The 17,978-nt window shown below is 30.5% G+C and overlaps 1 long non-coding RNA gene across 1 annotated transcript in view; it reads right to left on the bottom strand.

The window, feature by feature from the left end:
* Nucleotides 1-412: 412 nt before the first annotated feature.
* LOC147078444 (uncharacterized) overlaps nucleotides 413-17,978 on the bottom strand; it is a 29,642-nt gene continuing 12,076 nt past the window's right edge. The window contains exons 3-9 of the long non-coding RNA XR_015071822.1: nucleotides 13,044-13,258; nucleotides 11,020-11,164; nucleotides 9,811-9,973; nucleotides 7,145-7,323; nucleotides 4,897-5,092; nucleotides 3,152-3,335; nucleotides 413-757 (exon numbers count right to left, since the gene is read on the bottom strand). This is a non-coding gene — a long non-coding RNA (uncharacterized LOC147078444). The remainder of the gene's footprint in view (nucleotides 758-3,151; nucleotides 3,336-4,896; nucleotides 5,093-7,144; nucleotides 7,324-9,810; nucleotides 9,974-11,019; nucleotides 11,165-13,043; nucleotides 13,259-17,978) is intronic.

The following is a 17,978-nucleotide window of genomic DNA, read 5'->3' on the forward strand; positions in this document are numbered from 1 at the left end:
ATAACCATATCATTAGAATGTATATTAAATATATAAGTTTTTATTTATAGGATACTTACTATACATGATTTAAGAATGTGCCGTTCTTTATTGAACAAAGATCATACAAAATAAATTCAAAAAAGAATGTATTCTCATATTCTTAAATCTTATGTCCTATTATTTGAATAAGTATGCGTTTACACTAAAATTTGAACCATTCGCTATGAATTCGATATTAAGATAAAGATTTTTAATTATTTTGAGTTAAAATTATGAAATATGGCTTTTTAAATAAAAACGCCGTTTGGTATTGTAAAAATTTTTGGTGTAATTATTGAATGCATTTTTAACTTAATTAGTAAAGCACATCATACGGATTGCAATGGTTGTGGTCACATTAAGTATAAATTTTTTCTAATATATGTGTTTTGAGGTGATGTAAAATTTGTATATTGATAGTGTGTAGCATTATACAATTTCAATAATACTAAACAATATCAACTTTTATATTATTTCAATTGTATTCGGAATCACAAATACATTATTTACTACAATATTTTGAATCTAAAAATATCTGTCATATCGGGTTTTCCTTGTAGGAGATTTTTTCAACTGTCACTTCTCGGTTAGGCTCGAGACTTGATCGCCTAAAGTGCTTTTCTATTTCTTCGAGTGTTTTTCCCTTTGTTTCCGGGACCCACAGAGCGACAAACACAACACTTAACGCGCAGAATGCCGAATACATCCAGAACGTTCCAGCCGATGTCAACAAACTCTGAAACAATAAGAAAACTAGTAAGCACTTGCTGCCACAATTCCACGTTTCAGTTTGTGTACATTGAAATAGAAAATACATAACGATTTACACATAATTATATTTTGTTTTTTTAGTACGTAAAAGATAATACAAACAATAAAAGTGAAATAACAATATGAATATCCAAATAACCATGCTGTCCCTTAGTATACAAAATTACATATTATATTTTTTATAATTGTATAATTTTTGGCGAAATATTGAGTTCATAACTCTTAAAACAATATGTACCTAAATCGTTAATATATTTATAATAAATGCAGTATACCTACATAAAAATACATAGCATGTACTGACATAAATATTGAAACTAAAATTTAAAAAGAAAAAGTTCTACAAAATATATTATATTTATCTACAAATAATACATATTTTTCTTTTTGATAAAAATAATGGAAACTTTTGAATAATCATTTTCATAGGATTGATGTTTTTTTATATTTTTGAAAATATTATCCATATCAGAATATTATCATGTCTGCTTATAATGTCATGGGTTCCGTGTTTGAATACCATGTCTGGAAAATTCACATGTTTTTTTGCAATGTGTGATTGGACCCAGAGTATGGACCTAATAGATTAAGCAAGCAGCTAATATCCATTTAAAATTAAATTACACGATTTTTATTAAAAACTTTGCCTAAACCTTTTGCCTCTACTGAAAACTGTAGATTTTTAATTAAACTACTTCAATTATTATTGGGGTCAGTATTATCATGAAATATATTATATTAGAAATGATTTATACATCGATTTTGACTGATTATTTTAACCTGTCGATTATTTGAATATAAACTACAAATTTGCAATAATTATAGTTAATTAATAAAACATTTTATCATGATGGTGTTTCATATTGTAAATAACATCACAGTGTTTACATAAATTGTATAATTAACTATTAGTGGACAGTTCAAAATTTATTTTATCTAAATAAGTAGAGTGAGTCATTGGCCTATAGCCGATTTTACAAATAATTCATAACGAGTGACTATCCTAGTTATAGGTAAATCATTCTACAGTGGCACCATAGGCGATTCGCGCGTGTATTGAATTGCTTGCGACAATGCCTGTTCCAATGCTAGCAAACAATACCACTACAACTGCAAGCCGCGTTTGCCGTACCCATGGTGCCACTGTAAAACGATTTACCTATACACAATTTCAGCCGAAGTGATATTTATCAAAATTAATACTCTCACGTTGTATATTCAAATCGGGAAAAATTAACGCTGTAACTAATACCTATTATCTACCTATACACCAACCAAAAAATACCATTGCAATGAATAATTTCTATACATTTATATACGAATAAGTGTGTTGCTATTTTAACAATAATATAAATAATGCAGATGTGCAGGCGTGCGTTCAATAAATTAAACCTTTGATAAAGCAACCATTATTTTTTTTATATTTACATTATCTATTAACGTATAATTTTAATTCAAATTGTGTAGTTTCCATTGATTTATGATTGTACGAGTATGTAAAATAAAAAAAATATTTTATAATTTACGATAAATCGAAATTTGGAAAATAAAACGATGTTACTATGATATTTTTTTTTTAAGTTATCAACTCTAATTAGAGTTCATATTAATTAAGTTCATAGTTTCAATCTTGCACACACATATATATAATATATCGCTTCGTTTTATCAAATTATTTTTAAACACTTTTCGTGATATCTATGATTGTTGATGGTTTTATTATTTGAAGCATTGCGGATTTCTGTGGTGAATAACACAACGTGTGAATTAGGCCTGGTAAATACTATAATAAAGGTCCAAAATTTGTATACTTATACTGAAAAAAATATCGGTTAAATCAAACATAAGGCATTATGGCTCGGTTACAAATATAATTATTTACCAATTATTTAATACTGTATTTCGAAAACGTTACAAGTCACGATTATGTTTTCTTCAAAATAATGAAAACAATCTCTTATAATATAAATATAAATATTGAAAAGTTTTGATTAAAGATATATAATTTTATAGTAAGTATTCTCGTCTCTTAAAAAAAACTATAAAAAAAGTTGTCTTACATTTATATATTTGGGTAATATAAAGATTTTTGCAACTCGATGAATCTTTTTAAAATGTGACCTGTAACAATTTTGAAATACAGCATTAATACTTTGGACGCGGAAGACGCACACGGTGCGTAATGACCAGGCGGCCGATCGATGTAATTAACGTGCATTTTAAAGGGGGCAATTAAAGTCTCATTATCTATTCAGCAGCTTAAATAAGCCTGATCGGCATTATGTTTTCATTCTTATAATTTATTATACAAAGTATCTTTACAAATAACGACATATGTGTAGGTAACTGCATTAAATACCTGCATGGAGTGATAACTTTTGATGACCGCAAACATAACCAGGAGGTTGAACGATCCGGAAATGGCGCTGAGAGCACCTCTCTGGTTTGTTGCGAAGAGCTCGCCAAGCAATAAAAACGGGATGCAACCAAATCCCAAAGAAAATCCCACCATAAACACTATCAAACTTGCCAGCGGGAGATACCTGCAACATGGTCACTTATTTTTAGATTCTTCACAAAGAAGCACATACTTTTATATTTTTTAATATTCTTAACATAGTCCTTAAGCTTTTTTAATATTTTTTATTCAATACTGAATATATATAAAGTTTAATATTATTAAATGCATAATTATAGAAACACAATTTTGAAAAACTTAAGAAACACACATATTAGAAAATAGTCTGAAAAAATAGACCGAGTGGGATTCGATCTCACGTTTTTCACTTTCAGAATTAGTGCTTACGCCTCTAAGCTATTTATCCGTGTATGATTCATGCGAATCATTTCGTATTTTTACGTTTAACCTGATGTGCTTCAAATACCACTAATCAGTTAGCAATCTGCTTTATGATCAATTAATGCTAACTTAATTATAACAGAAGCCATGATCAGAAGGACTTAAATCATTATTAGATAAAGCCGCTAAATTTCATTTTTATTTATCAGTAATTTATTAATTAAACATGAAATTGTATAAAAAATATTGTGTTCCATAAAAATCCCAATTTTTAACTCCATACAACTTAAATTATTGATAAACAAAATTAGGAAACTCTTTAAGATGCGGGTTTGAAGCCGGAAATCACGCATTTTATTTTAATGTATCCAGATGTTTGATCCCGGAAGTGACTCAATAGGTTCGGTCATAATTTAATTAATATTACTATAGTGTGAACAAAATTATTAGGAACTACCTAATAGTTAATTCCAAACCAAACTGCCCCACACCATACTCGGTCTTAATCAAGCATCTCACAAGATCCTATGTTTGGTTGTGGAGCATCAGCAGATGTTTACACCTGGGGATGTCTCAGGAGCAGATGCCCAGGACTACGATCTCGATGCACTCAAGTTTGCATTGACTGAGTTTACCGAGACTTAATGACGGGAGAGAGGAGCATGGAGATTTATCAAATATAAATGATTCTAATTATTTTTATTCTATGTAAAATGATAATTTATATGTTAAAAAAAGCTGAAACAATACGGAATCACGAAGCAAAAGCAAAAAAGCACGACCAACAAGAGGCCGTAATTTTATTAAAAGCATTAGTTTCACTCTGTTGACGTATTCAAATGGAAAGCTCTGGTAAAGAACCGAGAAGTTTGTGTAATACCGAAACAAAAAAATGATTAGCCATATTGAGAGAGAAAAGAAGCACAGCATTTTGTACTCATTATCTTATGATAAATCAACTGTAAACGTAGCATTGTAAGACGCCGAAATTAAAAACTTAAAGGGACTGGTGGTTGCTACAAGTAGTGCTCCATTAATCTAATCTGGGTAGCAGAAAATTAAGTAAATATTGCCCTGCTGGAGTTTTATTCCGATAAAGGTGATACGAGATTAAGAAGATAATATATTTTGGAGGAAAATATATTTTTTTCTCTACAACATTTTATATTAATTGTTTTCTATAGTATTATTGCTATGTACCAATAAAAATAGCCTAGTATTTCAAATTGAACATCACAATCAGCGTAATTAAAACCAATGACAGTTGGACAATTACCCACAAATAAACGAAACAAACAACATACCCTAACACTGAATGCTGTGTCAGATCAATATAAAACGAGACTCCCATTGTCGCCATAGCTATCGATGTGATGACTCCAGATATCATCAGGAGTGGTTTGCGGCCAGCTCTGTCCACCATTAGTAGGGACATGGCATTCGATAACAACTGTACGAGTCCAACTACTATTGTAGCCAGATGATCATTTAGAGTGCTTCCTGAAATCAAATACACATTCGGTATGTGATGTGGGTCAGTGATTTAGTGAAATTGAATTGAGGCTAAAATATATCTACTAAAATATATTTGGATTTATGTAGTTATTTTTTAAACTGACGACTTTATTTATATTTTATTAAAATGATCTGAAATTTTCTGAAAATAAATTTTATAAGTTGGGTTATAGTTTAATATTATGATCAATATCATATAAGCATATTGATTTAAGCTTAGTACTATTCCATTTAAATGAAATAGTACAAAATTTAAATCTATTAGAATTTAAATTCAAATTCCATCAAGTACCTTCGGTCGATAGTATTAATAATATAAGCATTTAAATTCCGCGTGTCCTTAATTTTATTAATAGATACGTAAATAAAAATATCTTATATTTTAAGTGATTGAAGGGGTATAATACACATCTAGTGTCGGAATTTAGAAACTTGCAATATACAAAAGTTGTATTTAATCAATACGTAGGTATTGTAAGTAAGTAAGTAAAAAACATAGTTCTGAGATTATTAGGAAAAAAGATTTTGGGCAGATTTAATCTTCTACAAGTATCTATTTTTTATAGATTTTAATAAAATTCTAGGATTATCTAAAAATATGTTTATATTTTATAATATTATAATAAACATACATTTATGTTTTTCGAATATTAATAATAGCTGGTGTTCTCAGAGATTTCGACATAGCTTACGTTTAATTATAAAGAATAATAACAACTGTCATTCTAAAATAATCACAGATGATCACTAGTTATATTTTGGAACTGGTAGGTATCGGTATTTTAAACATTTTCTCATACTTAAAGCAAAACTGCAAATTTTTGACTTATTATAAGAATCTAGTATCTAGAATCTAGAAGTATTTTTTATTTAGAAAACATGATTTTTTCTAAAAAAAATATATAATTAAGTATTTCTTTTATTCAACGAATAATTCACAAGATTTAAGAATGTACCATTCTGATTATTGAACATACATAATTTTGAAAAACACTTTCTGAGAGAATACGGGGTGGCTAAATGGTGGAAAAAATCTTTTTTGAAAAAAGTAAGCCACCCTGTATTCTCTCAGAAAGTGTTTTTCAAAATTATTGTATGTTCAATAATCAGAATGGTACATTTTTAAATCTTGTGAAATATTCGTTGAATAAAAGAAATAGTTAATTATAAATTATTAGCAAGTTCAAGTAAGTTGCATCATAAAAAATATTGGAGAAATCCACGACGTCGGTTAGTAATTGAAGTAATAGGTATCTACTTTTTTTAATAAAAACAAAAACCGATTGCCAAAGTAACTTGATTTCAAAGAACGCTGATGAGTGGGTATTTAAAAGGCCAATAGTTAAAATTTGTCGCAATTAGTATGTCAGTGTGTAGCATATTGGTAAATTCGATGGACGGGACATAAACCCGGGAGATGCAGGGTTCGATTCCCGGCCGGGGTATCTTACTTTTTTCAAAAAAGATTTTTTCTATTGGTTATAATATATTCTCTCAGAAAGTTTTTTTCAAAATTATGTATGTTTAAAAAAATATGTTCTACATGAAATCATTTTTATTCATTTATTATAATTGAGCTATGATATTGTCACAATTAATAATTGACATAAGATACATACAAAACTAAGATTAAATTATACATAGGTTCCTAATTAATATTAAAATGAAGAAAAAAAAACGATGAAACGTGTTAACATATTTCAAAGGAAAAAATCGGAATGATAAAATAACGCTTGAATTATATTATTATATACGATCTATCAATGTTAAACATGTCATCTGAATTCTAAATAATATATTAAATTTTGAGCAACATTTTTGATGAATTATGTCTTTCTTGCATTCAAAAATATTATATGATATATCTAAAACATTAGTAATAAAATAAGTTTGTTGATTTATTTTGTAATACCAATTTATAGTGAATAATTCCAATTTTAGAATTCAATCAATCGAACGAGTTTTTTTTGGTTATCATTATTGATAAGTACCTAATCAGGTAATCGGATCAATATTGGTTGCCAAATATTATTTTACCTGAGTTTTTGAATATTTCTACGGTGAAGAAGATGATGGCATCAATTCCACTAATTTGCTGGAAAGCCAACAAAGCAAGCCCAATTCCCAGCGGCTTAAGGACTCCCGAACTGAAGAAAATTTCCCTCGAGAATAGGCTCTTTGCGTCATTTTCTTCTGTTGTATCATTTTGACGTGATCTAAAAAAACCACAGTCATTATGGCATTATTATAATTTCATTGAAATGGTAAAAGCTTGTTAAAGAGTCTACTTACATTTCAGTGAAATTGCTGTTAACATAGATCACAAAGAAGCGTACGCATTATGTTTGGCTGAAGTGTTTTTAAATGTTAATAATATTCGGTTATGAATATAATGAAGAAATCATTTATTGTGTGTATAATTTGATTATATTTTGTAAACTTTGTTCTATGTCAATAATAACGGAATAAAATATTAATGAACATGAAATTAATGCGTATTTTATTAGTTTTACTGTGGGTTCTCGTAATATAATGTACCTACCAGTATAATTACTATAATTTTACTCATGTTAGTTTAAAAAAATATTTACTGCTCTAAAAATAATATTACATAGGTATTATAAAAAACAAATGAACTTTCTATCAAATGTTATCCATATATGCTATTTTATACCATAATATTTTTGTGATAATAAGATTTTTGAATCAATCACGTTTATAGTAGATTTTGGTTTGCAACATAAAATGTGTCATTTTGGCGCAGGTACTTACTGTTGTACTATGTATTGTAGACCAACAATTTAGTACAAATCAGTAATATATTTATAAGGTAGATATGTATATAATGTAGGAATCATTAGCTTTGATTGATAATTCAGTCATTCTAACCCTTTCTTTAAAATACACACTGTGCATGGTGGATACCACTCATTTTATAGGACCGGTAATGGTTGGAAAACAGAAAGTATAGGTACCTCATAACTTGGCTTAGATCTGTCATTAAAATAATATGTATAATTTTTGGTGAGTTGGATACGCATACCTTCTAAATTACAAACTGCGATAAAATCACAAACTAACTACGATGCACCCCCAAACTGAAATTATCCCGGTCGTATGGTAAACATAGCCGCCCTCATATGTATTTGGGTTATTACTGTGTGTAAAATCTCTTACTTTTCATCGTCACTCGCATGACTTAGGATCGTGATCACTCCGAAATAAGTACTGCGGAACTCTGAATATGCTTTATCGAACTTGTCATATCCTCTGCAAGCCTTGTGGTCGAATCTATCGATTCATCACTATGTAGAGTATAATTATTTATATTTGGAGCGAAAATAAGATAGCTTACATAATTTGCGCAAAATACATTGACACATTTTATCACTATATGAAAGGGTCAAATAATTTCGGTGAAAATGATGTCTGTGCAAAAATCTGTGTTCATAGGAATATGGACTCTGTAAACGAGGAGGCAGACGGCAATTTATGCTTTTGAAATATGGTGTTGGCACCAAATGATTTGTATTTCTTGGACAAAGTGCAAAATGAATCAGTCCTACATCTAGAGAATATAGGAACGGCTGTCAACGACAAGTTTAAGACACATTCTAGTTTTTAGTTTTTAGACAAAACAGGACTGATAGTTTTGGGAAGTCTCCAGATAAAGCAAAGCAGAAAAAGACCTTTGGCGCGATGGAGCGTCCAAGTATATGAGCTTACTGAGGTAGCCTTTACTCTGCCTTGGATGATGCAGTGAATCGTGAGAGGTGGAGAATCTTGATCACACAGAAGATGACAGCATTTCTAGGTGATTATGGTCGATAGTTATAGGGATCGACCGAGCAGAGTATATATTACAATTTAAATCTTCTTCTTCTACTCGTGTACTTATAATGAAAGACGCCCACTACCAGGGCGATTTCTTCTCTATTATCTGCTACCCAGAACATTTCATTTTGCACAACTCGTCGGCTTCTGGTACGTTTACCATCAATCTTTCATTTGTTAACATGTTAAGGAATGCTGTATTTTGTCTTCTCATAATGTGGCCAAGGTAGTGTAGTTTTCCGGGTTTGATACAACGTAGAACTTCTCAGTTATTTACCTTTCATTTTAAGACGTCAACGTTTATCGCCCGCTCAGTCCAAGGAATGTTGAAACCCACAAAATAATTGGGGATCATTCATTATTAAAAACTTTTCTGACAATAGAAAAGAATATTATAAGCTGTATGTGGGATTAAATAATTTATTTTATTGGTATCCAATAAAAATAAACATTCTTATATGAAACATATTTTTTAATTTTTATAAGCTAAATTTAACAATCTACTTTACCATTGTACGATATTTTGGTTGTATTTTTTTTATATTTCAAAAGCGTTAAATTATAATACTTTCATAACATATTTATAATTGTTTACATATAGGTTTTGGAAGTTTTAAAATTAAAAATCAATAAAATCCTCGGCAGTATATAAACGGAAATCCAAATAAAGGTGAACTTAAAATTATTCGATTTGTTTGATGCCTTCCCCAGTTTAGTGACAGGAGCACAAAAGCCGGGAACCCTTTGTCCTTTTACGACTATTATCGGTGTTGGACAAAACAATAGCACGCTTATAGACAGCAAGGACATAAAAATATCCCTCCCTAATATCCGTATTACTTTTTAGTTGTAAAGGTTTGAAGTCTTACTTGTCATTTTCGACATCATTGTTCTTTGGTCCGAGATTTATCGATTCGTGGGTAAGTGGCAGCTTCAGCCATGTCAATGATTTTTCCGCTTCCGAGTATTTTCCGTTCATGCTTAGCCATATTGGTGACTCCGGCAATGGGATTAAAAATGCTAATATCAAAACTGAAAGTCAGAAATAATATTAATTACGCTACTTACATACAGTTGCATATTATTACTACAATTGACAGATAATAACGAAATTATGAGACATACAATCTACAAAAGAATAAAAATAACCTTTGATACAGCGTAATTTTACAAAATAATAAAAATTGCTTTATGAAACAAAGATTATAATCTACTCATCAGTAAGTATCATTCATTTTTTCAGACGAATATTCGTGGAATAAATATAATTTAAAACTAATTTATCATAATATTTTGTAAATACATATCCAAAATTCAGAGTAAATCGCACTTATAGAGATTAACCAATGTGCCATTAATCACAATAAATACAAAATATAAAAAAAAATATTTAATTAAGTACAAATAACAACCAATATTTACAATAAAGTAAAAGAGAAAGCATGGTCTTCTACAAATAATAAAGTAAAATGATAAAAACAATTACAAATGTAACATAATAATATTATTATTATTAATATAATAAAATAATAATATAAATATATTATTTAACACATCCACGAATATTATATAGTTCAAAAAAACAAGTCAACATTTACGGTGTCACCAAACAGATTAATCGCATGATACACAGCATCATGAAATATGTGAAAAAAATTATCTTATAATATATCATTCAGAAAACAATCAAATAATCTTTAAAATATTATGTACCTACATAATTATACCCAAATTTAAAACAAGGTACTCTCGTAATAGGTTATAATATAAAATTTTGAATTTTTCATGAAAATAGTAAGTATGAATTTATATATTTTAATAATTATTCCGAAGCGTTCACATACACATCAAGCATACACGTATCACGATGCATAATTTAGTTGTCAGTTATAGTTGAAAGTAATTGAGTATTATTAGAATAAAATGATGGTATTACAAATAAGGTTTAAATAATTATATCAATACTATATAATATGTACTCTACATAATAATGCAATATATATATACAAAATCTAATAATCTTAAGTATAATATACATTTTTTTTTAATTTTTGTAAATTATCAATTAATTTACTTACTAGCGGCTCCAGCAGAACACCACGCCAGAGTTTTCCATTCGACGAAATATCCCAAAATATACGAAAGTAGTATGCCAAGAGACATGAATAGACCGGGAAGAGTACCAAGTCTTCCTCGTACTGATGGTGCACAACATTCGCTCACCTGAAATAAAGTATAATATACATATAATTATATTTATTAATTAATCGTAACATCGGTAAATATTATAACTATATGAACTCCATATAAAAGATATAGCTAATATAGATTCGTCACATATATCTCGTGTGCATATAACATTTAATATGATGGAAATACAATGTTTACAGATCTAATCTTGCACAGTATTTTACGTTCGAATCCAAATACATATATACATCTTCTACAAGCAGATATATATATATATATATATATATATATATATACCTATACAGCCTTATAAAAAACTACCCCTTATTTAATGATGTTAAGCTTAGAATTGTTCAACTTTTTAATTTATTGGTTTATTTTGACGTTCATAAATTATTTAGAAATTAAAAATTTTATATTGCAATTTTTATTGAACTCTAAACCGATATAAATATCATTATAAATAATATCTAAAGATCTTGGTTAAGTCGATTAATAATTTCTTGGGTCCCAAGTCCCAATTTAATATTGTTTTTCAATGTGTGTTTGGAAAATGGACTTAATCGGTTGAGCAAATTAAAACATTCATAAAATAACAAAAATCTGTTAATACAAAACTACCACTATATGGAGGCCCATATGATCTTATAAGGATCGGGCATGGTAAAATATAATATACCTAATAAAAAAACGTATTGCATAGTTTGAAAACACATTAAATAAGAGATCTAGAAAAAGAAAGTCTCAGCGCCATATTTTTCGTTCAATAAAAAATGTTACATTTTTGTTAATCTTATGAATAATTCGTTGAATAAAAAAGGTTTTTTTTATCTCAAGGTCTGACAAATGTTAATGTCCTAAGAAGGATCTTAAAATAGAAGTTAACACAGGAGAGAAAAATTTATAGTCAGCTGAGGTTTTCTACCTCTTCATACTATGGTAAGTACCGTTAATTATAATAAAGTCTATAAAATGTAGATACTTTGACTACTGTGCTAAAAAAAGTTATACTAGTTGCTTTTTTACACTTGATAACGATTCCAAAACCATTTTAGTAGGTATTGTTGAAATAAATTTGTAACTATTTAATAAAAATATATATCTACGTCAGTTGTATTAAATACATCGACTGTAAATATAAAATGTAAAGACGACATTAGGCGTCTTCAGTGAATTACTTATATAATAATAATGATGATAGTGTGTAAAAAAAACGTTTTCAATACTATAATGTAAAGAGTTTTCTTTATCATTTTTTTTTAAATTTAAAAATATTATTATTTCACACTTCAGTGGGTCTATTCTATACACAAGGTGGCTGTCGGCGGCTATCGATGGTAGTTTATCATATGTATGTATTGAAGTATTATAATTGTTACAATAAGTTAGCCGTATAAACTGTCGAAACTGCATATCTTGCTCTAAAAGTTAACACAGCCAATATAATAGCCGTTAAAACAGCACTTTTGACAGTTAGGTAAAAATTAACCGCCTCAATACAGACATATGATAAACTACCGTCAATAGCCGCCGATATCCGCCGTATGTGTATAATTGATCCACAGTAATCAGTAAATGTTCAAATTCAAATTCAAAGAAGTGGAGCATAAATTAAATATAATATTAACTATTGTTTTACCCATTGCAATTCCTAAATAAAAATAATACTATGTTGTGTTTATCATAATATTTCATAGGTATGTATTATTAAAAAAATGTAGTTGTATGTTTATAGGTATCTATAATTGCATCTAACGAAAACATATACCTATTTAAAGTTTCATATTATTAAAAAAAAACTGTTCTCTTATGAATTTGGCATTTTCACTTACAAGTACCTACTTAGTTTTACCTGAACAAACATTAATCTCGCAATCGTATATGTATGTTCATAATATGTATCGTCACTCACATAAACTTGTGCCGCAGGTAATACTAAGCCGACACAAAATCCGGTGCTAATTCTTCCGGCTAGCAACCAGTAGAAATTGACGGCGCTGGCGACCACCGCCCACGCGAGAGTCCAGAGTGGCGCGGCAATGAGAACCACGCGCCTTCTCCCAAAATACTGCATCAGTGGACCGGATACCAGACTTCCAATAAAGGCACCCACTGGCGGAATAGATCCTGGACATATATAAAATTGTTTATGATAAATTGTTATAGGTATACATGTAAAACGTGTGTAATCATTATGGATATAAAAATAAACAGTATTGATGTTCAAATTCAAATTTATTTATTTTAATATACGTAGTGAACTATACTAATTACGAATTCAAGATATTCACAACATGACATAAAAAAAGAAAGAAATAATGCTAAAAATAGCACGAAAAGATTATAAAGAATTTTAAATACACAAATAATTATTACGTGTAAGTGCTATTTTATGAATTTATAAAACAACGTCTACATAGATTCATCGTCAAGTATGTAGAACATAATATCTAGATATATTCATATCGATTTGGCTGAACACAGAATTATTATTCACCTAAATGACCTTACCAGTGGTAGGTTAGTTCTGCACCTTGGGAGAAGAAACGACTAGTTTTCCCAATATCTTAGATAGTTATCGAGGACACACATAATCCCCAAATAGTAATAGAAAGACTAATACCGCGATCATCATCACTGTTATGTCTACTCAAAAATAAAATGCAGTGACATTTTTGAGTGAGTCACACGTTATTGAAAATAGAATTCTTTTGTTTTAATTTTTGTCAAATTCAAATTTGCCCAAAGGGTTTTCTTTTGTTTTTTATTGAAAATTCTTACATGTAAATCGATATTCTTTTATTGGACTCCGAACACAATATTAGAACTGTAATATTATAAAATTACTAGCTGACCCGGCAAACGTTGTTCTGCCATATAAATTATTTCTAGTGAATATTTTGGTTGTTAAATAAAAAATAACGAATGTATCGTAAGTGTGTGGGGATGGGATATATGACAGAAAGAGGAATAGAGCCATAGATAACAGACGTATATATATATATATATATAGATTCGTAAGTTCCATACAAGAAGATGTCCCCTATAATTGGTACCATCTATTGGCGTGACTAGAAGTTTTGGCTATGACAGAACCATAGATCCGAACCCAAAAAGGTATTTATAAATATAAAAACGAAATTGTGACAAAAATGAATAAAAGTCGATATTTCAATTCAGATAGGTACACTTTATTGCAATGATAATCATATTGACAGATTATGAGTAACAATATAAATTGATGAGGACATAATTATGTAATAATAATAATAATAGTAATACACTCCCACCATGGAAATTATTTGTCAGCACTTCCTGTCAGATTGATGACTTCATTAATTATTTCATATATTGTGTAGCTTGAAGATTTCTTTATAAATTTTCATCGCTTGACGATCAACAACATATTGATGTAGATTCTGAAACAATAATATTAAAATCTACTTAATCTCAAAATATAAAATGACAATGGTCGCCATTTACACTTTTGTAAGAATGCGCAAATATAATATAGACATTTTATATAGGTAGGTACGTAATTTACTCAAACATAATCTTCTTTGTATGCCTACCTATTTTTTATGTTTGCCTTGGTAGATTTGCAAACGTGAAAATTACAATAGGAAGGTACTATCATTATTTCGATACCACGACTGCAAAGAAATTTCAAGGGGCATACAATTGTATATACCTATAAACATAATATAATAAAAGTAGACTTACCCATTAACTTATTTTATCAGCTATCGGATTGCAAAACCTTTTATCAATATGGCTTAAAAGCGCCGAACAGCAATATTATTCTGACACTTGACACTTGGACGACTGCTTTTGTTTTGAAAATATCATGTAGAAATGTAGAATTGACATGAAATTTGAAAAGACTGATCGAAAGCTCGAATGTTGATTGGCTGGACCATGGGTGAGCTCTGATTGGTCATTGAAATGGCCTTGTATCATGCGACTTCGTGTGTGACCGTGCTACCATCTATTCTGAAAACTGAGTATTAGGTGGTCACGTTCGCTGTACGGAACTTTCATCCCCCTGAATAGAGCGCTGTAGACGATGACCGCCGACAAAAACAAAAAAACATCAACCATTCATTTTCTCAATTCAAAATGAGTAATGATGTTCATAATGAATGAATTACCTGTGACAGGATCTCGTTGTTTAATGTTTATGCAATATCCGTCTTGTCCCTTCCAGAAAATTAGCGGATATTGGAGAGCGTCGTATGAACGGTGTGTGTCAGCGATGAACTCCAGATTATTGCTTCTTCTTCGAATCACGATTTCTCGCGTCGATGTGTGGTCGCCAACCATGATTCCAGCAATGTCGTCAACAACAGGCGCATTGAATCGAAGCACGTGCTCTCCAGCTGGTGTTTTCTCATGATTGATGACAATAGCGTGATTGTCACTTTGCAATTCGTGCATGTGTGCTTTGAAGAATTTCAATAGTTCATTGTGCTCATTCAATAGGGCGTCCAGTTCGCCGACGATGCGCCTGGCATTAGGCGAATTGAGGCTATTGTAGCCGCAACGTGCATCCACATGCACGCGTGCACATGATGTCCTCACCGCCCATGAAGTAGATTTGTAAAAATTTATGTGGTTCGTTTGGCATTGGCAGCAATGAGCCTACTTTGTGGTATACTTGGCCTTTGATTTTGAACGTAGAATGGAATTGTTGACCATTTACCGCAGTATTGTGAACTATTTCTGTTGCTCCGAACGAAGTCTTTTGGAAGCATGAATTGAATGTGCGAATGGACTTCAGGAACAGGTTTGAATCTGGAACCGTGCCGATGAGCAAGCCGTTCAATGGTTCTGGTGGTATCTCAATTTCTGGTAGTTGCACTTTTCCTGATGCGTAACACATCCCGGCTGACTCATGTTTGAATTTGAGCGCATGACAATGGGGACATTCTTTGTCCATAGCACCGATCAGTACTTTTGGATGAGCGGAATATTCAATATCTGGCTCGTACTCGAATGCGAGACGAAGGAACGAAGCGGTTGTAAATGTTCAATGTACTTGTTGGCGTTCTCGGTCATTTTCTCTGCGTGTGTTAACTATGAACCGGCTCGCTTGGCTCCGTTCCAATTGTCGTTGTTGATTGCGTCCAGCTCGTGCCTCTTGACATTGGGATGCACGCAATTGCGACATGTTTACACGCACGTTTTTGTTATCTTGTTGGATTTGTTCGTCTGTTCTTTCTGCTCTACTATTTTGCATGTTTGTTGCTTTATTCGTTCGACGGCCCAAATGGCCCCCCTTGCGTCTTGATGGCATTGTGCACTGTAATACACGCACATAAAAATAGATAAATTAAAATAAATCGTACAAAATTTTGCACGCACTGCGTTGTGATATGCCGAATGAAATGTCAAAATGACGCGACGCTTCTCGTGAATTTTTCTTGGACGTAGCGCCATCTGTTATTCAACAACATAAATAATTTCGTTTAGTTTGAAATACGAACGACGGTTAAATTTGTTCATACAAAAATAATAAAATCGCCATTAAAAAATGGGAGGGTGGGGGTAGGAGGGTGAAAATTTGGGGTTATAGGTATTTTTTGATGCAAAATAATAAAAAAAAATACAAAAAGAAATTTTCAAAAAAAATAAAAGAAAAAATTTTCTGGATAGAGATACCCTAATCACCTAGCGGTATGAAATATACTTGTTGACCTATTCTCATACCTAAGAAATATACAATAAAAAAATCATAAAAATCGGTCGAGCCATTTCGGAGGAGTTCGACCACAAACATCGTGACACGAGATTTTTATATATATAGAGATAACTTTTTAATTATAAAGTATTACCAATATTGTGATTATTGTGTTAATTTACAGTGGATTATAATAAAAGAATAATATTATATAGTAATATATTTTATTATCCAAAACCTAAAATATAACATCCCTGCCTGTATATATGTACTTAATAGCCGAAAAAATAAATACAATATTTTGTTTTTAATTCCATTTGAATCGTTTTCTTAGAGTCAGGTTTCGGTTTTCAGCATCTTCAGGCACTACACGCACTCACTAATGGTAAATGCACACCATCAATAAATTCAGTTAATAATTCTCGCTTATATAATAAATCTATAAAAAAAATCGGTGTGTGTACTTATATACGTGCGTTAGAAGGTATACTTCTTTGGCGTAACAAAATAAAATAATCGCACACTGCGTTAGTCAAAATTCACATCAACCAAAAATATTCAAACAGTTAGAAAATAGTTTTCACATAAACTAAATATATAATACCAAACAAAAGTAACGTACCTATCACACTTAAAAATATTATGCTTAGTTTTGACAGCTGATCACATATAAAAAAGAGTAGGTACAATTCACAACGCGAAAGAATATTTTTCACCAAGCAAAATAATCCATACTCCTTATTCTATGATCACTATGGTTGGCTATGATCACATCATTGCGGTTCATGTTTCAGATCTGTCAAATATTAACGTGTGATATAAGATAGAATTGACGTTTTAATAGCCCAATATAAATAAAAACTAAAATTAAGGAGGTCATGTAATAATAAATTCGCTGCCTAGGCGACGGAACAATTCTAAACTATAATATTATACTGTATACTCGTCACGATTGCATTATCATACTGTGGCATAAAGGTAGTGCGTTCGGCTGATAACCGAACAATCGTGGTTCGAATCCAATCGAGAGCAATTTTTGTCTTGTGAAAAAATAAATTATGTCACACGCCAAAAATACACTCTGATCTAATTTTCCAAATGCGCCTAAATAAGTATAACTTCAATAAAATTAGGTAATACCCTAATTATGTAACTACTAAGTAAAGG

Source organism: Rhyacophila brunnea, unplaced genomic scaffold, assembly GCF_057557595.1.
Source record: "Rhyacophila brunnea isolate RB1 unplaced genomic scaffold, BYU_Rbru_1.0 scaffold_11, whole genome shotgun sequence".
Classification (NCBI taxonomy): domain Eukaryota; kingdom Metazoa; phylum Arthropoda; class Insecta; order Trichoptera; family Rhyacophilidae; genus Rhyacophila; species Rhyacophila brunnea.